Consider the following 24,196-nt stretch of genomic DNA (forward strand, 5'->3'; position numbering starts at 1 on the left):
TCGTTGAGGATTTCAAAAGTTTTAAAACTCTGGGTACTTTACCTTCTCCGAAAGTAAAAAATAATAATAATAACATGGATGTTTACAACAAATAGAGGTCTCTTTCAGAGGAGAAGTACCTGTGCAAACTAGGTGACATTTTCATCGGAATGTGTAAAACAGTAGCAAACGTGAAGTTTGGAAAGCACAAAGCAAAAAGCTTCTGGGGAGAAGTGAGAGAGAAAACTGGAAAGGTATTTTGGGGCCATATCTGGAGCAGGGCTTGAATCCTAAAAAGAGTTAAAAATGATTGGAAACAGGGCTGTGTGGGATGAGCAGTGAGTCAGCAAGAGATGAATAAAAGAAGTGCTGAGCAGAAAGGACAGCTCAGTTAAAGTGAACAAGCATAAATTTGTGGCAGACTCAATCAGTGCAGCTTTCTCTAGCAGCACTCTTCAGCCTAGCTAGGAAATATTTAGAAGTTCAAGGTCCATGGGAAATTTTAGGCAATAAGTGAAGGCACTGCTGAGTCGGCTGACCATGAAAACAAGCTAGACGGAAGAAATAAAATTGGAAGTTAACAGACAAGAAGAAAAAGAGCAGAGTCAGGGTTGTGATGAGAAGAAAGACCAGGATTAGTATGAGAAAGAAATGTAGAATAGCTGACATTAGAGAGATTGTGGAAGAGGCAAGATACTCAAAACTGGAGATTCATAGATGATGAGATCCAAGGATGGAGAGGAGTTGGGGATCACTGGTGTCAAGGAGGTAAGGAACTGTGGAGTCACCAATATGATAAAAAAGATAGATTAAATTCACTGGGTAAGGAAGAAAAGTGCCATAGAGTTCCAAATACCATAGCAGCTAGGAGAGAAGGAGGGTTGCATGAGACAGTCTGAAAGAGAAGAGATTGCTGAATTTCAACAGCCAGAACAATAATGAGGAATGGGCAATGGAGAAGAAAGATTAACCCTCTTTCTTCATCCTTGGTTAGTGATAAAGGAAGGGAAAAAGAGAAAGCTGTCCTGGGAAGAATTTCATGGAAGGTAACATCATTAACAAGAAAGCCAGGTTCACTTATAGAAGAGAGGTAGAAAGAACATTTGTGAAAAATAAATGGAAGATACAGGAACAGTTTTATTAAAATAGAGGGAAAATAACAGGATAACCATAGGACCTGGTAGCACAAAAAGGCAAAGACTGCCTCTAGGACTCATTAGGATTATTTACAAATATTCTGGTTTACAAAGCAGATACAGACATGGGCTTTCATTAGCCAATTGAGCATGATCAAGTGACATGTGTCACTTCCAGTGGAAGCTTTACGTGCTATGCACAGTTCACCACATCTCTTGACCTAAGGCAATTCTAGAGTCATGTGTCATACGGAGCTTTGGTCACCGGGGTCTCTGAGTGATGCAAAAAAGCAGAACTCCCTTGCCGACCCATTATACACATTTTGCATGAGTGAAAAATAAACCTTTTTTTGTTTAAGCCACTAAGATTTGGGAAGTGTTTGTTTCTACAGCCTGACCTATTTTGATTAATAGGTAATCCAAGTAACTAGAGGAGAAAAGCACCTTTAGAAAGTGCTTGAAATGTGTTCTTCTCATGAGTCTACCTATTTTACAACAATATTTTAAACAAAATTTTCTTCAAGATACAAAGAAGAACTATGAGAATTTAGGTAAGAATACTCCAATATTAGGATCCTCTAGTGCTCACTGATGGTTTAAGATCAGCAGTAGCAACACCTGGAGCTTGCTGTCTCCTTTCTCAACCTCTACCCCACCCCAGTCTGTTAGCTCCATTAAGCCTAAGCCAAAGACTCCAGGGAGAAGGCAGGGGAAAGAGATCACTCTGGCAAAAGATCTCTCCTGAGCTGGAGGTGGAAGAAATCGCAGACAGGAACAATTTGTGCTGAGGCAGAGTCCAAAGAACAGAGAAGTCAGCCAGAAATTGGGATGGGGGTTCACTAGACATAGAATCTAGAAGCTCAAGGTGAGACGGGTAACTAGGACTCAGCTAACCAATATTGGCAGTGATTAAAAGACAGAATTTAGTGACTGTAGATTTTGAGAGCTGATAAGATCAACAAATTCCAATATTGGATGACTCATCTGCTGTTTACTTTGGATTTGCTTTTTTTGGGTTTTTTTTTTTTTTTTTCTTTATTGGCTTTTTACAGAGTGGAAGATGTGATGAGCAGGATTTGGTGGCCTATGAGGGCTCCAGTTACACCTGTCATCACCTGTAAAAATTTTCACCAGTTTACATTTTAGTTTTTTAAGATACCCTGGCCATGATGATACAGAATAGAGGATCTCATTTTCTGGATCTAAGAAGCACAAAATATGTATCCTCCTTTTTCCATCATTAATCAACTCTCTTTCTTATACCTGCTCTAATTGCTAGGCTTGTGGACTCTTGCTCGTCTACCAAACAAAGATGTTTGATGAAATAGTCCCTTCTGCTATGGGGTGATTCCAGCAGGAAGAGGCAGACCCCTAAGCAGCATAGTCTCACTCAGAGATGTCACTTGTGGCTGGCAATATACTATACACTAATGACTTCGTGACATTGTTTTCTTAGCTTCTCAAAGGACAACTGGCTTAACTGAACGACTAGCTTATTTTATCACTCTGTAGGTCATCCTGACCCTTAGAAACAGAACTAAAGAGAGGAGGGAGCACCATGCAATTGTCACACCGTTAATCCTAGCCCTGGAAATGCAATGATAAAGAAGTTCAGAGATGCAAAAGAGACTGCTGGGAAGGTTGACTGCCTTCTTAGATCTAACAAGGATAATTCCAGAGCCTATAACTTCTAGTAATAAGGCTTCAAATTGACAGCATTTTGATGTGTGTAAGTTATTGACAGATTCTTCTTTACATTACACTAAAGGCTCTCAGGAGTTAACACGATAGGCCACAATCTAGAAGACAAAATGAGAGTCATTTATGCATTTTGGTGAGATGTGCATCAGTGAGGAAAAAAAGAGATGGAAAATTTTGCATTTGAAGATTCTGAATAAGCATCACATATCTGTTATTGTTGCCATTAGACTAGTTTCCATTTATTTAGCATTTTCAAAGCCAAACACTGTACCATAGGGTTTCTTTTGTTGACTTTACATCTTCTCTTTTTACAAATGAGTGGGATCTGCCACCTTAATTATACAGAATGATATTTCTTCTACCTTTTCATTTAAATTATGTTTAAGCCAGGCATAAGGTACTACTTCCATTTAAACGAATTGGGTTAATGGAGTTTTGATAACTTAGCCACTTTTATTCAGAATAGGCCTAAATTAGACATATGTGCTGCCAACCAGAAAGGAATTTTATTTCAAAATTATGGCTTTGGATAGATAAGATTTTTTCCAACTCTTACATAATACTTACTTTTGACTTGCAATCACTTGTTATAGGCAATTTTGTAGTATAAAACCTGGACTATGGTTAAGTTTTACCAAAGCAAGAAATTATAGAGAATCGACAGATATCTGCCCACAGCATGGAACATTTTCTCTTTTACTATCAAAAATGCACCAGGAAGAGTGTGGGTGTGAAACCTAAGTAATTCCAGTTCTGCCATAAAAACAAGAAAGAAAGGATGCTTAGGAATTCCAGAACATAATTGTGTGGCAGGACCTTGTTTTTGTGAGGAAATAAATTGCTTTGTTTACCTTGCCCCCTTTTGTTGCATTAGAAGGATGAAATGTAAATGTTTCCATTCTTCACCAGGGAATATTTGAAAATTAATTCTTCCATGAATTTGAGAAAAGGAGATAGCTCATGAAGTTGATTCTGATTCTAAGGTTTATGGACCATCAACATCTATTGAGAAAAAACAAAGGAAGAAAAGTCTTTAAGAATAAAGAGAAGGAGACTAGATAGAAAAGTGGAGGATAAGGTTCACCAGATGGGCTGCTGACATCATGGGCCTGATTCTAGCAAAGTTAGCTGGAAGGGAGAGGGCCTATTGCCCAAGAGGAAACAGTGAGCAGAATTAAATAGGAGCTTCTGTTTATGGCTGTCTTATAATGTCCTGGATTATGAAGAGAGAAGAGCCTTCACTGCCAACCACCGAGAACCACCCAATCCACTCAAGCCAGAACCACATATATTAGTTTTATACCACTGCTGTAAGAAATTACCACAAACGCAATGGCTTAAAACAACACAAATTGAATCTGCTACAGGTCTGGGTGTCATGATTCCAAAATAAGTCTTAAAGATTCTGGCAAAGCTGATTCCTTCTGGAGGCTCTCAAGAGAATTCATTTTTTGTCTTTTCTAGCTTTTATTCCTTGCCTCATGGCCTTACATCACATTATTTATCTCTCTCTGTAATTACTTCACCTTCTACTTTTGAATATCTACAGTCCTAGTATAAGAACTCTTGTGATTATGTTTAGGGCCCACCTGGATGATCCAGAATAACCTCTCCTTCACAAAATCCTTAACTTAATCACAGATGCAAAGGCTCTGACCAGGGACAATTGTTAATGACCCCACGGATAGAATAACATTGAACATGTGTTGAAAAAAAAAATTTACTTCAACCCTACAAAGTAAATATAATTAGAATAATGTCCAATGATAAAGCCAACTTTGAGTTGTAGTGGAATTATAAGAGAACTATCTTAGTGTGAAGTTCCAGGATCTCCCTAGTCTATTATTTTGTTAATTTAATTTAACAAAGTTAATTAACTATTGTAAATACCTGCAAATTAGCTGAATAATGCATGTTCTAAAGAGAAAGACAAATTATTCTTTTTCTATAACTGGTTATTGGAAAATTTAAATCATTTAATGCACACCCAGTCCAGTTTGTGGCACTGTTGCACATTAGGTGTGGTTGACCCAGCAGCAGTGTAAAGCTATTCACAGATTCCCGTGGTTCTCGAATACCTTTCTAGCCAGGAGAGTAGCAACATGTTCCCTACCTTGGAGAGGTGTAAATCTGAAGCACAAGTGAGCTAATATTCCAATAACATGAGACCCTTTTAAAAGCTCAACACTCAAAAAAGATGGGAAAAGGTTATGTTTGAAGACAATACACAGCACAGGCATCTTACAGTAAATTTTATTAGGTTTTTAAAGAGAATTATAGATGATAATGGATCTGTGGGATAATAGATAGTCCCAGAGGAACTACAAAGCTGTGATGCATGTGAGGGCCTTCACTAATGCCATCAATAGTGAAAGTGTAGGCCCAGCAGTTTATGAATAGTCAATGTATTCAAAAAAGAAATTCAGCTTCATATTAACATTGATATAATCTGTGGATATTTAATTGTCAGTAATGATTTTATTGATTTTCATATTTTAGTAATACAAGCAAATAAAATGCCTTAGAACCTCAGAGATACTATTATAGAAATAAAGGCATTTTTTTCTATAAGTAGGCTATTATAGTAGCTTTTCATTCATTTATTCATTCATTAAATAAATATTTTCTGAGCATTTGCTCTCCTGAGCATGGACATACATAATGGTTATCACTTAATTATCTATAGTTTTATAATCTACAATACACTTTCCAGGTAATATCCCACTTAATAGCTGTGAAGTGAGTATTTTTACCATCATTTTATGGAAGGGGAAACTGAAAGTTCACATTATCAAGGATCTTCCCAAAGGTCACCCAGTCTTGGGGAACAGGCAGAGCTATAATTTCATCTCAATTCTCCATTTCCAGAGCCATCACAGAACACTGTTTGACTTCTCCCGGCCTTTGAAATCTTACTGTCTACAAGGAATCTTACAATACAAGGTAAGAAGCCTCTATACCACAGTCTCAAGAATATGCAAGTATTTTTCCAGGCTCCCAGCGATCATAAATCACACTTTCTAGAGAATTGCCCCTTTCCAGTATCTCTCCTTAGATCAAAAATTAACCACCTTTGCAACTTTCATCTAAAGTTTTATCTCTCGATTAACAGCCATTTTCCACAATGGAGCACAGCTTGTAATGAATTCACAAAACTTACTGCCTGTATTACAACAAGGAAAAAAACACTGAAGCCTTTCTGAGGTCTATATCTTAGGCAGCGCATGATTTACTCCCCAGTGAGAAAATTCACTCCCATATGCTAGCTTTGCAGCAGACAAGGCTTGAATTGTACCTTAGAAAAGTTGCAAAGGCCTTTGAATTGCACCTTTGTGAGGTCCTGTGAGTAATCAGAATTTAAATGTTAAATCCCTGAGTGGTCAAGCTCTGTGATATAGAGAAAGTGCAGAAGTTGAAAAGAAAAGGGAAATTACAACTAATGAGGACAAGGAAGACTTAGGAGAAAGCAGCCATGGAGCTGTGCATTGATAGTCTAAGTTGACATTCAGTGGAAGATTGTGGGGAAGAGATTCCAAGAGGATAAAATGTCATACACAAAGGCAAGAACAAGGGATGAGCTGGTTCTATTCTGGGTTCACTAAGTAGGCAATGGGAGAGTAAAGTAAGAGATAGACTAAGGGAGTAAAAGAAGCTGGAATGAAAGTTCACCTAGTCTTGGGGAACTGGCAGAGCTATAACTTAATCTCAATTAAATATTCATTAGCAATAGAAGTTACTGAAAATTTAAGACAAGGGTGATGTACCCAAGGAGACACATTTGGCAGAAAGGCAAGATGGATTTAAAAACCTGAGAGCTTTCCAATCTTCCTATTTTTCACTAACAAATATAGAGACTGAAAATAGCAGATACTCATCGTCCTGGCTGCATTCGCACTAACAGCATAGGAAATTGAACCAATCCTGGGTCATGAGATATAAAGAGAAATCTTCTGAAAGTTATTGAAAGTTATCTGGGAAAGTTTTTCTCCCTTGATAAGACTCATGAAGAGAAATCCTCCTTCTCCCTTCCTGCAGCTAAAAGTTCTTGTGTGAGAATCCGATGCTTGGAGCTGCAGCAGCTATAGTGTGACCATGAAGGGAAGCTCAGGGAAGTTGAGGAAAACCACTCAAGAGGCCTGACACTGAAGAACTATTGAAGCAACCATGGAAACTCCTGTTGAAAATCTTCTTTATGTGAAAGGAAAATTAAATCCTGGTGATTAAAGCTACTTTTAGTTTGTTTTTGTGTTAGTTTCAACCAAAAGTAGCCTGACACCAGAAGCTACCACAATGATGCTGGTGAAAGGTAGCAATTTCCAGGATGGTGTCAATGAATTTGGAAGTAATCGGATGCTTGTTTGTTTGTTTGTTTGTTTTTGTTGTTTTTAGAGACAGAGTCTTGCTCTGTCACCTAGGCTGGAGTGCGCTGGCGCAGCCATAGGTCACTGCAGCCTTGACTTCCTGGGCTCAAGAAACACTCCTGCCTCAACTTCCTGCATAGTTGAGGCTACTGGCTTGTGCCACCATGCCAAGTTAAATTATTTTTATTATTTGTAGAGATGATGGTAAGGCTAGGCTTCACAGGGTGGTCTCAAACTCTTGGCCTCAGCCAGTCCTTCTGCCTGTCTCCCAAAGTGCCGAGATTACAGGTGGGGATGTGTGCAAGACATGAGATAAAATAAATAGAACCCCATGGACTGATTTACCACATCGTATATAAGTTTCCTGCACAGTGAAACTAGAAATCATCAATCTGTAATTGATAAGTTTTGTTTATAATTTGGCAAGTGAAATAAATCTACGTAAATGTGAGGGTAAGGAAACCTGAAAACAGCCAACTCTAACCAAGAATGTAAACCTAGGTGGCAGGCATGGAATATGATCATTATGAAGGAAGTTGTAATTTAATAAATTGTATTGTGCCTAACTGAATCACAAAATTGTTCAAATTGGAGTTCCGGGCCAGGAAACTACAACAAAAAGCCAGAAAAGGATGAGTCAGCGTTTATCCAGCACATTCGAGGAAAGGGTCCTATACCTGGAGGCTGTGGGAAGATCTATGGCCAGACTCGGAATATGTTGACCTCACCAAGCAATTGCCATCCTTTAGGCATTGTTGAGGGGTAAAGGAAACAGTTGGTCTTCTACTTTGAAATACTGAATCAGTTCTCTCAACTTCAACAAAATAAATGTACAAGAAAAAGAAAGTGAGTAAAACTCAGACCATGGTCTTTTAACTGGTTGCTACAGAATGATAATTTCAGTAACAAATAGAGAATTTTGAAAGGTGAGGATGGGTTGAGACATTAAAGCTGGTTTGGGCTATGTCAAGTTTTAGAGGCAAGTAAGAATACAGATGTGTGGATCTCTGGAAGGTGACCGGAAACATTCACCTTCTAGATGACCAGAACTCCAGGTCTGAAGTTCATGGGGAAAAGCTGACTATTTTATCTGAAGCTGTAAAATTGGTCAGATTGCCATGAGAACGAAACAGAAAAGCAAGATGGAAGAAGAAACTCACATCTGCTGAGTACCTACCACATGTTTGGCACAACCCTAAGAGTTAAACATGTTATAAATTTAACCTCACAATAGTACTATAAGGAAAAAGATTACAAATGCCATTTTTAAGAGAGCAAACAAGGTTCTGAAAACTTACATGTACTTGCCAAGGTACAAGAGGTAGCACAAACAGCATTCAAACGCCAGTCAAAAAGCAGAAGCTTTTGTAATCTTTCAAATGTACATACTAAAACACTTAGTTGTAAAACTAACACACTCATTCTTATTTTAATTTTTATCATTACAAAATCATTTTTACCAGAATCAAAGCATAAATATAAATTTTGTATGAAGAGCCTAGAAAAGGCTTTATTCATTCAATTTTACATTTGAGGAAACATGCAGAAGGTCTTGTACAAAACCATTCAGTGTCCAATCAGAAGTCCAATACTAACATTCGATAAATGTTATTGAACCTCTATCATATGTGGGAAATGAAAGCTACTAAGATCCCACTCTCAATAAATTTACAGTCTAGTTGCATATATATATATATATATATAAAATACCACATTGTATATGGTAAACTACTGGAGTCAGATATTTACATTTTTCAAATAACTATCTTCCCCAAATATCACTCTAGCATTTAGATTGTTCCCCATAAATGAGTCACTGAAGACTAAAAAGTCTAATAGTAAACTTCTCTAAGCAAGTATATTTAAATCTCTATTATTTTCTCATGCAACATATACAATATGGTATATTAGACCATTCTGGCACTGCTATAAAGAAATATCTGAAACTGGATAATTTATTTTAAAAAGAGTTTAATTGGCTCACCGTTTTGCATGTGAGCACAGCTGGAGAGGCACAGGAAGCACAGCTTGTGAGGCCTCAGGACATTTTCAATCATGGCAGAAGGAAAAGCAGGCACATCTTACACAGCCAGAGCAGGAGGAAGAGAGAAGGGGGAGGTGCCACAGACTTTCAAACAACCAGATCTCCTGAGAACTCACCACTGTTATGGGAACAACAGGGGAAAACACACTCTTGTGATTCAATCGCCTCCCACCAGGCCCCTCCTCCAACACTGGCAATCACAATTCAATATGAGATTTGGGCAGGGACACAAATCCCAACCATATCATATGGAATAACAAGGTTTTCATGGAGTATTTGTTTTCACCCATTATATATTTTTCTATCTAAGCGTGCCTATTTACTTTTATTACATCATCAATAAGTCATTGGTTCCACATGTCACGTGGTAGGCACCTGAAGTGTGCTAAACATTGTGTTAGGCTCCAGAGAGAAGAAGAGGAGCAGAGCATTGTTCTCACTCCAGATGGGCTCACAGGGTTACAGGGAGAATGCAGCTTAGTTAGTTATTACATTGCTCACTAGAAACATACTCCACAGTTTACAGCAAATTGTGCAGTTACACTAAATACACATTTCAACGTTTTTTTTTTTTAAGTATGCTCTTTGATCCAGGGAAATTACAGACTTCTGATTAGAAGCAGTATTAATAAAATGCTAAATCAAATTTATCCCTTTGCAGAAAACTAAAATTTCCTGGAATATTTGCCACAAGGCTAGGATAAAAAGTATTATACAAGAAAACATTTTTTTAAAACCACAGCATGTTTATACAAGTTTTGAAGTAATCCTTAATGAATGTGGTCGTATTTTTTTATTGGAATGCATCCACTTCACAACTTTTAAAGATAAGAACAAGCATTCAAATGTCTACAAATGTAAGACCAGAAATCTGAAACAGAAAAAATAGGTAAACAAACAATAACAACAGATTTTAGAGGTCAGATAATTAAAGAGCAGGATTTTGTGAATGTATTCATTACGTTAATATTTAAAAATGTAACTAAGCACCTCCAAGTTATTGATAAATACTCCATAGATATTTCATACCAAATGTGATTCTAGTATTGAAGAAAAACTCTTTTAACTGTAGTGAAAAAGTTCTTATAGCAACAAAAAAATAATATCCCATGGTGAACTCATGCCTCTTTTGTAAATTGGTTCTAATACTGTTTTTAATGTACTTTTGAAGAGAAAAAACCAATGAAGCTTCTAATACAGGCATTTGAAATATTTATACAGTAAAGTAACATGACAAATATCCTTCCCTCTTTTCTCTCTGCGTCCTCTCTACCCCTCTTTCATTAGACTGATTGCCTTGAATATCTTATGATACTGGTTGAATCTGCTCAAAATAGAAATACAGAAATTGGATAAAAATTATCCACCCTAAGTTGTTAAGAGGGAATAACACAGAAAAAAGATATGTGTTTAGCATATGGAAATGAATCCTTTAAGGTATGAAGTTTAAGGTAATGTTGGGAAACATCTCTTTGTCCAGACACTTCAGAATACCCTCAAATCATTCCTGCATATGCATGAATATGCCACCCTTTTTATGCCACCTTTTTGCCAATAAACAAGGAATGTCATCCTCCAAAAATATAAAAGGCTGAAAAATGAAATAGGGCTAACAATAAGCTCTGTCTATACAATACATTCAAAGAGAACCAGACGGAAAAATTGAGTCACCGTGAGCGTGACTGCCATATTTCTTAGATTTCCTAGAACAGTCCCAGTAATAAATATTCTGCCCATTGTGTAAAAAAAAGTTTAAATACCTAGGAAATGCCACTACGTTGGCTAGTTTCCCAGACTACCTCTCATACCTGGAAAAAAAAAAAATTCTCTGTCATCCTAAGTATTCCAATAGAGACTTAAGAAAATTTCTTCACTATATGTGAGCCACACAATAAAAACTATCATTAAGAAAACCAGGTGGCTGGCAAGATGGCTGAATAGGATCAGTTCCAGTCTGTAGCTCCCAGCAAGATCAACATAGAAGGTGAATGATTTCTGCATTTTCAACTGAGATACCCAGCTCATATCACTGGGACTGGTTAGACAGTAGGTACAGCCCACAGAGGGAGAGCCAAAGCAGGGTGGGGTGTCACCTCACCTGGTAAGCACAGGGAGTCAGAGAACTCCCTCCCCTAGCAAAGGGAAACTGTGAAGGACTGTGCCTTGAGGAATGGTGCATTCGGCCCAGATACTATGCTTTTCCCATGGTCTTCCCAACCTGCAGACGGTGAAATTCCCTTGGGTGTCTACACCACCAGGGCCCTATGTTACAAGCACAAAACTGGGTGGCCACTGGGGCAGACACTGAGCTAGCTGCAGGACTTTTTTTTTCATATCCTACTGGCACCTGGAATGCCAGAGAGACAGAACCATTCAATTCCCTGGAAAGGGGGCTGAAGCCAGAGAGCCAAGTGGTCTTTATCATCAGATCCCACCCCCATAGAGCCCAGCAAGCTAAGATCTACTGACTTGAAATTCTCGTTGCCAGCAAAGCAGTCTTAAGTTGACCTGGGACACTTGAGTTTGGTGGAGAGAGGGGTGTCTGCCATTACCGAGCCTTGAGTAGGCAGTTTTCCCCTCATAGTGTAAACAAAGCCCCTGGGAAGTTCAAATTAGGCAAAGTCCACTGTACCTTGGCAAAGCCACTGTAGCCAGACTGCCTCTCTAGATTCTTCCTCTCTAGGCAGGGTATCTCTGAAAGAAAGGCAGCACCCACAGTCAGGGGCATATAGATAAAACTCCCATATCCCTGGGGATCTGTGGACACAGCTTCAGCAGACTTAAACATTCCTGCCTGCCAGCTCTGAAGAGAGCAGCAGATCTCCCATCACAGTGCTCAAGCTCTGCTAAGGGATCGACTGCCTCTTCAAGTGAGTCCCTGACACCTGTGCCTCCTGACTGGGAGACACCTCACAGAGGGGATCAACAGATACCTTATATAGGGGAGCTCTAGCTGGCATTTGGCAGGTGCCCCTCTGGGGCACAGTTTCCAGAGGAAGGAACAGGCAGCAATCTTTGCTGTTCTGCAGCCTCTGCTGGTGAGGGCCCAGGCAAACAGGGTCTGGAATGGACCTCCAGCAAACTCCAGTGGACCTGCAGCAGAGGGGCCTGACTGTTAGGAGGAAAAGTAACAAACAGAAAGGAATACCATCAACATCAGCAATAAAGACATCCACACAAAAATCCCATCTGAAAGTCATCGGCATCAAAGACCAAAGGTAGATAAATCCAAGAAAATGAAGAAAAATCAACACAAAAAGGCTGAAAATTCCAAAAACCAGAACACCTCTTCTCCTCCAAAGTATCACAACTCCTCACCAGCAAGGGAACAAAACTGGATGGAGAATGAGTTTGACTAATTGACAGAAGTAGGCTTCAGAAGGTGGGTAATAACAAATTCCTCCAAGCTGAAGGAGCATGTTGTAACTCAATGCAAGGAAGCTAAGAAATTTGAAAAAAGGTTAGAGGGATTGCTAACTAGAATAACCAGTTTGGAGAAGAACATAAATGACCTGATGGAGCTGAAAAACACAGCACGAGAACTTTGTGAAGCAGACACAATTATCAAAAGCCAAATCAATCAGGTGGAAGAAAGGATATCAGAGACTGAAGATCAATTTAATGAAATAAAGTATGAAGACAAGATTAGAGAAAAAAGAATGAAAAAGAATGACCAAAGCCTCCAAGAAATATGGGACATGCAGATTTGTTACACAGATATACTCATGCCACGGTGGTTTGCTGCATCCATCAACCCGTCATCTACATTAGGTATTTCTCCTAATGCCATTCCTCCCTAGACCCCACCCACTGACAGACCCTGATGTGTGATGTTCCCCTCCCTGTGTCCATGTGTTCTCATTGTTCAATTCCCACTTATGAGTGAGAACATGTGGTATTTGGTTTATTGTTCTTGTGTTAGTTTGCTGAAAATGATGGTCCCATATTGCTCAAAGTGGCTCTAGCCCCTACTGACTGCTAGGCCAGAAGAGAGCAGGGCTGCCTTTCTGCAAGACCAGGGTGCATCTGATCTGCTTATTCCCCCGTTCCCTAGCCCTCTCCAAAACCCCTACCTGGCCATTCCTGCAAGAGCATGCACACAGCACAGCCTCTGCTGCCCCATCTGAATCCTTTGCCGGTGTCCTAAGAGCAGTTAGCTCCCCAACCCCAGCATAGTCAGTGCTCAACCCCAAGGGGCCAGAGGACAAAGACACAGGCTCAGTCCCAATCCACAGGGTTCAAGCACACAGATCAGGAATACTGAGCAGAGATTTGTGGTGGCTGGAAGTTAAGTAAGAGAAAAGACCTCACTCTTACTAAACTAACAAGACTGAGGTGTGGGTTTGTGGACCAGCACAGGAGCTGAGCATGTCTCCCCCTGCAAAGTTGGTCCAGGAAGAATGTAGCCTGTTTGCCAGTGCAGCCTCTGCCCAAGGGAGCCCCATAGCCCAGAACATCTAACAGCCCAGTGATCTGGACACAGAAGATTTGAGACAAAACCAGCTAGTTGGGCCAGCAGCTGGTATAGACACTAGAAGGAGACCTGGTCAGGGGAGTGCAAGATGAGCAGCCCCCACAGCCATCTGCTGGGCAAAAATCCCTGAATCATGGGAGCCACACCAGCAGGACACCCATGGGAACACCACTATGCCTGGGGACCTTACACTCTTGACTTACTGCATCAATAGACCAGTCACAGACAAATCCTACAACATGTTCTGATTCTGCTAAGCATAGAGAACTAGTGGGTCTGGGAGCAGCTGCAGATCTTCTGAACTTCAGCTTGGGCCGCCCCTAAGAGATGGGAGAGCACAGGCCACCAGGGCCCTGCTAGGGGCTAAGGAAATGTGAGTGTGGTGCCAGTGATTAGAGGGGACTCCCCTAAGACCCAAGAACACACTTAGCAAAGGAGTCATCTTTCACACCAACCCCCATCTTACCTACACCAGAGCACTGCATGCAGCAAATATATCGAAATACAAAAGGGTCATGCAGCTAATGAGCCTATCTGCTGGCCCTTACTCTTAAGCACTATCTACTAGATCACAGCCTGAATTACACCACCAAACAAAAATTCTTAAAACACCTCACTTGTGAAACCAAATGCAGGAGTCTAGCCACAAATAAAGATTCTGTACAGAGCCTTGACCCTTTGAAAGCATCCATAAATGTAACCAATCGACTATATTTAACATACACAACTGTAAAACCCTCAAAAGAAATAAAGAATATAAAAACAAAAAGCTTCATCCAAATGACAACTTCAAAAAAATAAAGGAACACCAGCTCTCTCAGATGAGAAAAAAAATCAGTGCAAGAACTCTGGCAATTCAAAAAGGCAGGGTGTCTTCTTACCTCCCAGTGACTGCACTAGGAACCCAGCAATGGCTCATAACAAGGTAGAAATGCTTGAAATAACAGACATATAATTCTGGTTCTTATGGCAAGACAGTTCAACAGGATTCAGGAGAAAGCTGAAATCCAATCCAAAAAAGTCAATAAAATGACCTAAAAGTTAAAAGATGATAGCCAATTTAAGAAAGATCAAAGTGAATTTCTGGAATCAAAAAGTTCACTACAAAAATTGTATAATACAACCTGAAGCATTAACAACAGAAAAGACTAACCTAGGAAAGAATCTCAGAGCTCAAAGACTGCTCCTTTGAATCTCACAGGCATATAAAAATAAAGAAAAAATAATTTTAAAAAATGAACAAAATCTCAAAGAAATGTGGGATTATGTAGAGAGACCAAACCTATAACTGCTTGGCATTCCTGAGAGAGGAGAAACAGTAGACAACTTGGGAAACATTTAAGGATATAGTTCATGAAAATTTCACCAGTCTTGCTAGAGAGGTTGATGTGCAAATTCAGTAAGTTCAAAAAGCCCCTACAAATTCCTACGAGATGACCATCCCAAGACACATAGTCATCAGATTCTCCAAGGTCAATGCAAAAGAACAAAAACTTAAAAGTAGCTAGAGAAAAGGGTCATGTCACTTACAAAGGGAACCCATCAGGCTAATAGGGGACCTCTCAGCAGAAATTATACAAGGCAAAAGAGATTGGGGACCTATTTTCAGCATCCTTAAAGGAAAGAAATTCTAAGCAAGAATGTCATATCCAAACAAACCTTCATAAGCAAAGGAGAAAAAAAATTCTTTCAAGACAAGTGAACACTATGGAAATTTATTACCACTAGAGCAGCTTTACCAAAGGTCCTTAAGAGAGCTCTAAACATGGCAACAAAAGAACGATACCTGTTACAACAAAACTACACATGACTACATAGCCCACAGACCTATAAAGTAACTACACAATCAAGTCTACAAAACAACCAGCTAACAACACAGTGACAGGATCAAAGCCTCACATGACAATATTAACCTTGAATCTAAACTGTCTAAACATTCCACTTAAAAGGTGCAGAGTGGCAAAGAAGATTAAAAAATAAGACTCAACCATCTGCTATCTTCGAGAGACCAGTCCACATGTAGCAACACCCACAGGCTCAAAGTAAAGAGATAGACAAAGATCTGCCATGCAAATGGAAAACAAAAGAACAGGGGTTGCTATTCTATCAGCTAAAACAGATTTTAAACCAACAACAGTCAAAAAAGACAAAGCAGGGAATTACATAATAATAAAGGGTTCAATTCAGTAAGAAGACTTAACTCTCCTAAATATATATGCACCCAACATTAGAGCAACAAGATTCATAAAACAAGTACTTCTGGACCTATGAAAATACTTAGCCACACAAGTATATCAGCACTTTACTGCCAACATCTGAAATTATTAAGGAAGAAAACTAACAGAGAAATTCTGAACTTAAACTCAACATTTAATCAACTGAACCTCATAGACATGTACAGAACACTTCACCCAACAACCACAGAACATACATTCTTCTCACCTGCACATGGAATATACTCTAAGATTAATCACATGTTTGGCCATAAAGCAAGCCTCAATACATTCATAAAATCAAAATTATACCAAGCATATGCTCAGACAAAAAGAAGATTGCTCAAAAACACAAAATTACATGGAAATTAAACAACTTGCTCTTGAATGAATTTTGAGTAAACAACAAAATCACAGCAGAAATCAAAAATTTTTGAAATAAATGAAAACAGAGACATAACATACCAATATTGCTGGGATGTAGCAAAAGCAGTTTTAAGGGGAAATGTCATAATGCTAAAAGCCTACATCAAGAAGTTAGAAAGATCTCAAATTAACAATCTACATCACACCTAGGGGAACTAGAGAAACAAGAAAAAACTATCCCCAAAGCTAGCAGAAGAAAAGGAATAACTAAAATAACAGCAGAACTGGATGAAATTGAGATGCAAAAAAAAGTCCATATAAAAGACCAACAAAAACAAAAGTTGGTTTTTTAAAGCATAAACAAAAATAATGAACCACTAGCTAGATTAACAAAGTAAAAAAAGAGAGAAGATCCAAATAAGCACAATCAGAAATGTCAAAGATGGCATTACAAGCAATCCCACAGAAATACAAAAGATCTTCAGAGACTATTATGAGTACCTCTATGCACAAAAGCTAAAAATCTACAGAAAATTGATAAATTCCTAGAAACGTACAGCCTCTTAAGACTGAAACCGGAAGAAATTGAAACCCTGAAGAGACCAATATCAAGTTCCAAAATTGAGTCATTAAAATTATTAAAAACCTGCCAACCAAAAAAAAAAAAAAAAGAACTGATATCAGTCCTACTGACACTCACAGCCGAATTCTACTGGACGTACAAAGAAGAGCTGGTATCAATCCTACTGACACTATTCCAAAATACTGAGGAGGAGGGTCATCCCTAACTCATTCTATGAAGCCAGCATCATCCTGATACCAAAATCTGACAGAGACAAAACAAAAATGAAAACTTCAGACCAATATCCTTTATGAATCTAGAAGCAAAAATCCTCCACAGAACAATAGCAAACCAAATCAAATAGCACACCAAGAAGTGAATTCCCTATAATCAATTAGGCTTTATTCCTGAGATGCAAGGTTGGTTCAACACAGGCAAATCAATAAACATAATTTAACACATAAACAGAATTAAAAACAAAAACCATATGATTGAGGGACAGAGCAAGGTGACCAAATAGAAACCTCCAATGATCATGCTTACCACCCCAGGAACACTAGATTTAATATTTATGCAGCCAAAAACATATGAAGAAAACGTCTCATCATCACTTGTCGTTAGAGATGCCAATCAAAACCACAATGAGATACCATCTCATGCCAGTTTGAGTAGTGATCATTAAAAAGTCTGGAAACAACAGATGCTAGAGAGGATGCAGAGAAATAGGAAAGGTTTTACACCATTGGTGGGAGTGTAAATTAATTCAACCATTGTGGAAGACAGTGTGGCAATTCCTCAAGGATCTAGAACCAGAAATACCATTTGACCCAGCAATCCCATTTGGGTATATATTCAAAGGATTATAAATTATTCTACTATAAAGACATGTGCATTCATATGTTTGCTACAGCACTATTTACAATAGCAAAGTCTTGGAACCAACCCAAATGTCCATCAATGATAGACTGAATAAAGAAAATGTGGCACATATACACTATGCAGCTATAAAAAAGAACAAGTTCATGTCCTTTGCAGGGACATGGATGAAGCTGGAAACCACTATCCTGAGCAAACTAACACAGGAACAGAAAAACAAACACCGCATGTTCTCACTCATAAGTGAGTGTTAAACAATAAGAACACGTGGACACAGGGAGGGTAACATCACACACCGGTGTCAGTCAGGGGGTTGAGGGGATGGGGAGGGAGACCATTAGGACAAATACCTAATGCATGTGGGGTTTAAAACTAGATGACAGGTTGATAGGTGCAACAAACCACCGTGGCACATGTATACCTATGTAACAATCCTGAACGTTCAGCACATGTATCCCAGAACTTAAGTAAAATTAAAAATAATAACAATTTAAAATAAATAAATGAATAAATTTCAAATTCAAGGTAAGAGTATCGTGGGTGTTTTCAACCATAATGATAATTCTTTGTTTCTTAATTTCAATTTTGAGTAGTTTTATTATTCTTAATATTGCTTGTACAACTAAAATAATATAAATTAATAACTTCTTGCAAAATAAAAAATCTACACACACACACACAAAAAAAAACTTTCATAAGAACCAAAAATCAGATAAACAATCACAGTACCTACTTTTAACCTCATATTGCTGAAAGAAGCACTGAAGAGGGTAGAAAAGAGTCTTGAATTGCCAATGCCACCCTTCCCCTGTCCCTCCAGCAGTGGCTGTGTGGTGCAAAGAATCCGTGCACTTGGGGGAGGAAGAGCACAGTAATTTTGAGACCTTGGATTAAACTCAGTGCTATCCTTTCACGGTGGAAAGCAAAACTGAGCTGAATTCAGTCAATGATCACTCATGGAGGGAGCATTTTGACCTAACCAGGGAGGAATTGCTTAACCAGCTGTTGGAACTTAAGTTTCGGCAAGCCTCAGCATTTCAGTGATCTAAAGTGCTCTGGGTCCTAAATAAACTTGAAAGGTAGTCTAGGCCACAAGGACTGCAATGCCTAAGCAAGTCTTAGTGCTGTGCTGTGTACAGAGCCAGTGGATGTAGGGTGCATATGACCTAGTGAGGCATCAGCTGGGGCAGTTAAGGAAGCACTTTGTGCCACCCCTCTCCTAACCCCAGGCAGCAGAGCTCACAGTAATGAAAGCAACTCTTTCCTTACACTTGAGAAGCAGAGAGGGCAGAGTACAGAGGACTTGCAACTTGGTTACCAGACCAGCCACAGTAGAATAGGGCACCAGGAAGAGTCATGAGGTCCCCATTCCATGCCCTAGTTCCCAGATGACATATCTAGACATGCCCTGGGCCAGAAGGGAACCTGCTCCCTTGAAGGGAGGGACTCAGTACTGGCAAGATTTGTCACCCACTGAATAAAGTACCTTTGGACCTGAAAAACGGCCATGATAGCAAAGTATTATATCATGGGCCTTGGATCAGCTCTGAGACATGCTGGCTTCAGGTGAGACCCAGCACATTTCCATTTGTGGTGGCTATGATGAGACTCTTTCTGCTTGAGAAAACCAGAAGGAAAAGTAAAAGGGACTTTGTCTTGCACCTTAGGTACCAGCTCAGCCACAGTGGGGTAAAGCACAAATGGGCTCTTCAGGTCCCTGATTCCAGGCCTTGGCTCTTGGATGACATTTCTGGAAATTCCTTGGGCGAGAGGGGAGCCCACTTTCCTGAAGGGTGAGTCCTAGGCCTGGCAGCATTCAAAACAAGCTGATTGAAGGGCTCTTGGGCTTTAAGAAAACATTGGTGGTAGCCTAGCAGTACCCTCCATGAGTATGTGGTGGTAATGGCAAGGAAACAGTGGCAAGGACTTTGTTTTCTGGTTTGAATACCAGCTTCACTGCAGTTGAATTGAGCACCAGGCAGATTTCTAAGGCATTTGACTCTGGTCCCTGCATCCTGGAGCATCTCTGTAACCACATGGGGCCGGGGGAACTCACTGCCTTGCAGGGAAGGACACAAGCCTGGTGGGCTTCACCACCTGCTAATGTAGAGCCCTAGGACCTTGAGCAAACATAGGCAGTAGCCTGGTAGTGGTTACTGTCAGCCTTGGGTGAGATCCAGTGCTGTGCTGGCTTCAGGCCTGACCCAGTGCAGTTTCAGTGGTGGTGGCTACAGAGGTGCTTGTGTTCAGTTACTCTCCAGCCCCAGGCATCTCAGCACAGAGAGAAAGAGAGACTCCATTTGTTTGGGAGAAAGTAAGGGAGAGACAAGAGTCTCTGCCTGGTAATTCAGAGAAATCTTTCATATTGTATCTGAAATCACCAAGGTAGTATCTCTGAATCTCCAAGAACCACAGCATTATTGGGCTTGTGATGTCTCCTAATGCAGATATAGCTTAGCTCACAATACCACAGTCCTTTCGAATACCTGGAAAGCCTTCTAAGAAGGATGGGGAAGAACAAGCACAGACTAAAACTACAGTAAATACCTAACTCTTCAATACCCAGACACTGACAAGCATCCACAACCATCAGTACTATCCAGAAAAACATGACCTCACCAAGTGGACAAAATAAGGCACCAGGGACCAATCCTAGAGAAACAGATATGTGATCTTCCAGACAGAGAATTCAAAACAACTGTTTTGAAAAAATGCAAAGAAATTAAAGATAACACAGGGAAGAATAAATTTAACAAAAAAATTGAAATGAATAAAAAGAATCAAGCAGAAATTCTGAAGATGAAAAATGTAATGGACATACTAAAGAATGAATCAGAGTCTCTTAAATAGCAGAGAAAAAAGAATTATTGAACTTGAAGTATGGGTATTTGGAAAATACAAAAAGAATAAAATAAACATTAAGAAAATACACAGTCAAAGGAGACAAAAAAAAATAAAAACAATGAAGTGTGCCTACAAGGTCTAGAAAATGGTCTCAGAAGGGCAAATCTAAGAGTTACTGGCTTTAAAGAGGAGGTAGAGAAAGAGATAGGGGAAGAAATTTTATTCAAAAGGATAATAGCAGAGAAGCTCTCAATCCTAGGAAAAGACACAAATATTCGAGTGCAAGAAGGTTATAGAATACCAAGCAGATGTAATACAAAGAGAACTATCTCAAAGCATTTAAAAATCAAACTCCCAAAGGTCAAGGAAAAATGAAGAATCCTAAAAGCAGCAAGAGAAAAGAAACATATGACATTCAATAGTATTCCAATACATCTTTCCAGTGGAAATCTTAGGCCAGGAGAGAGTGGCATGACATATTTAAAGTGCTGAAAGAAAAAAATTTTTATCCTAGAATAGTATATGTAGTGAAAATACCCTTCAAACATGAAAGAGAAATAAAGATTTTTCCTAGACAAATAAAAGCTAAGGGATTTCAACACCCTACCTGTCCTAGAAGAAATGCTAAAGAGAGTACTTCAATCAGAAAGAAATCTTCTGAAGGTACAAGTCTTACTGGTAACAGTAAATACACTGTAATTGTGGTGTGGAAACTATTCTTACATTAATTTTTAAAACTGAAAGATGAACCAATCAAAATAACTACAACTTTTCAAGACACAGACAGTACAATAAGATACAAATAGAAAAAAAAGGGGGGATTTAAAAAGTGGGAGTACGAAGTGTAGAGGTTTTATTAGTTTGTTTTTATTTTTTTGGTTTTTTGATTATGCAATCAGTGTTGTGTAGTCATCAGTTTAAAAGTAGTCATCAGTTAAATCTATTAAAATAATAGATTACAAGGTAGCATTTGCAAGCTAGGCCTTGCAGCATTCAAAATAAGCTTATTGAAGGACCCTCATGCTTTAAGAAAACATTGGCAGTAGCCTAGCAGTATCCTCCATGGGGATGTGGTAGTGGTGGTGGCAAGGAAAGAATGGCAAGGACTTTGCCTTGTGGTTTGAGCGCCAGCTTCACTGCAGTAAATAGAGAACCACGCAGATGTATAAGTCATTTGATGGTAACCACAAATCAAAAAACATACAACAGATACACAAAAAATAAAAAACAAGGAATTAAATTATATCAACAGAGAAAAAAATGACCTTCACTAGAAGGAAGTCAGGAAGGAAATTAAAAAAGAAAAGACCACAAAACAATCAGAAAACAAACAACAAAATGGCAAGAGTAAGCCCCTACTTCTTAATAATAACAGTGAATGTAATAGACTAGATTCTCCAAACAAAAGACCTAGAGTGACTGAATGAATAAAAAAGCAAGATCTAACAATCTGTTGCCGGCAAAAAAATGCATTTCACCTATAAAGACACACATATACACTTAAAATAAAGGGTTGGAAAAAATATATTCCATGCCAATGGAAACGAAAAAAGAGCAGGGATAGCTATACTTATATCAGACAAAATAGATTTTAACACAAAAACTGTAAGAAGACACAAAACACAAAAATATAATGATTAAGGGATCAATTCAGCAAAAAGATACAACAATTGTGAACAAATGATTAAGAGGTCAATTCAGCAAGAGGATATAAAAATTGTAAACATGTATGCACACAACACTGGAACACTTGAATCTGTTAAAGCAAATATTACCAAAGTTAAAAAGAGAGATAGACCTCAATACAATCATAGCTGGAGACTTCAACACTCCACTTTCATCACTGAATAGATCTTCCAGACAGAAAATCAACAAAAAAACTTTGGACTATAGACTAAATGGACCTAATAGATATTTACAGAACATTTTTCCAACAGCTGCAGAATAAACCTTCTTCTCCTCAGCACAAGGATTATTCTCAAGGACATACTATATGTTAGGTCACAAAACAAGTCTTAAAACATTCAAAAAGATTGAAATAATATCAAGCATTTTTACTGGCCACATGGAATAAAACTAGAAATCGATAACAAGATAAATTCTGGAAACTATGCAAATACAAGAAAATTAAATAATATGTTCCTGAATGACCAGTGGGTTAATTAAAGAATTAAGAAAAAAATAAAACTTTCTTGAAACAAATAGTAATAGAAACACGACATACCTATGCGATATAGCAAAAGTAGTTCTAAGAGAGAAGTTTATAGCATAAGTGCCCACATCAAAAAAGAAGAAAAACTTCAAATAAATAACTTAATGATGCATCTTAAGGAATTAGAAAAGGAAGAGCTAACCAAACTTGATATTAGTTGAAAAAAGGAATAAAGATCAGAGCAGAAATAAAGGAAATTAAAGCAAAGAAAACAATGCAAAAGATCAACAAAATGGAAAGGGTTTTTTTTTTATAAGACAAAAAAACTTGACAGACCTTTAGCCAGACTGAGAAAAAAAGAAGAGAGAAGGCCCACATATATAAAATCAGATATAAAAAAGGAATAATTACAACTGATGCCACAGAAATTCAGAAGATCATTAGTCACTACTATGAGCAACTATATGCCAATAAATTGGAAAATCTAGAAGAAATGGATACATTCTGATACACACACAATTTGCTAAGATTGAATCATAAAGAAATTCAAAACCTGAACAGACCAATAACAAGTAACCAGGTGGAAGCCATAATAAAAAGTCTCTGCAAAGAAAAGTTCAGAACCTGATGGCTTCACCACTTAATTCTACCAAATATTTAAAGAAGAACTAATATCTGTTTTACTCAAACTATTCCATAAAATAGAGGAGAGAATACTTCAAAACTCATTCTATAAGACCAATGCTTGCCTTATACCAGAACAAGGCAGACACATCAAAAAAAGTACAAGCAATATCCCTGATGAATAGTGATGTAAAAATTCTCAACAAAATACTAGCAAACTGAATTCAACAACAGCAAACATATCATTCATTATGACCAACTGGGATTTATCCCAGGGATGCAAGAATGGTTTAACATACACAAATAATTCAATCTGATGCATCATTTAAATAGAATGGATGACCAAAACTATATGACCATTTCAATTGATGTTGAAAAAACATTTGATAAAATTCAACATCTCTTCATGTTAAAAATACTAAATAGAGCAGGTATAAAAGAAGGAACAAACCTCAACATAATAAAAGCCTATATGACAGACCCACAGCTAGAATCATACTGAATGGGGAAAAACTGATAGCCTTTCCTCTAAGATCTGGAACATGACAAAGTTGCCTACTTTCACAATGTTATTCAACTTAGTACTAGAAGCTCTAGCTAGTGCAATCTGACGAGAAAAAAAGAACAAAGGGCGTCCAAATTGGAAAGGAAGAAGGCAAATTGTCCTTGTTCACAGATGATATGATCTACCTAAAGACTCCACCAAAAAATTATTCGAACTTATTTTTTTGATTTAGTAAAGTTGCAGGATACAAAATCAGCATACAAAAGTCAGTAGCATTTCTTTATGCCAACAATGAACGACCTGAAAAGGAAATTAAGAAAGTAATCCCATTTACAATAGCTACATATACAATTAAATGC

The 24,196-nt window shown here is 38.4% G+C and overlaps 1 long non-coding RNA gene across 1 annotated transcript; it reads left to right on the forward strand.

The window, feature by feature from the left end:
- Positions 1-390: 390 nt before the first annotated feature.
- LOC105734636 (uncharacterized) lies at positions 391-7,361 on the forward strand. The gene is made up of 3 exons (XR_001111566.2): positions 391-747; positions 5,685-5,759; positions 6,852-7,361. It is a non-coding gene; the product is annotated as an uncharacterized LOC105734636 (long non-coding RNA).
- The last annotated feature ends 16,835 nt before the right edge of the window (positions 7,362-24,196 follow it).

Source organism: Aotus nancymaae, unplaced genomic scaffold, assembly GCF_030222135.1.
Source record: "Aotus nancymaae isolate 86718 unplaced genomic scaffold, 86718_ANA_hifiasm-v0.15.2.pri h1tg000014l, whole genome shotgun sequence".
NCBI lineage: Eukaryota > Metazoa > Chordata > Mammalia > Primates > Aotidae > Aotus > Aotus nancymaae.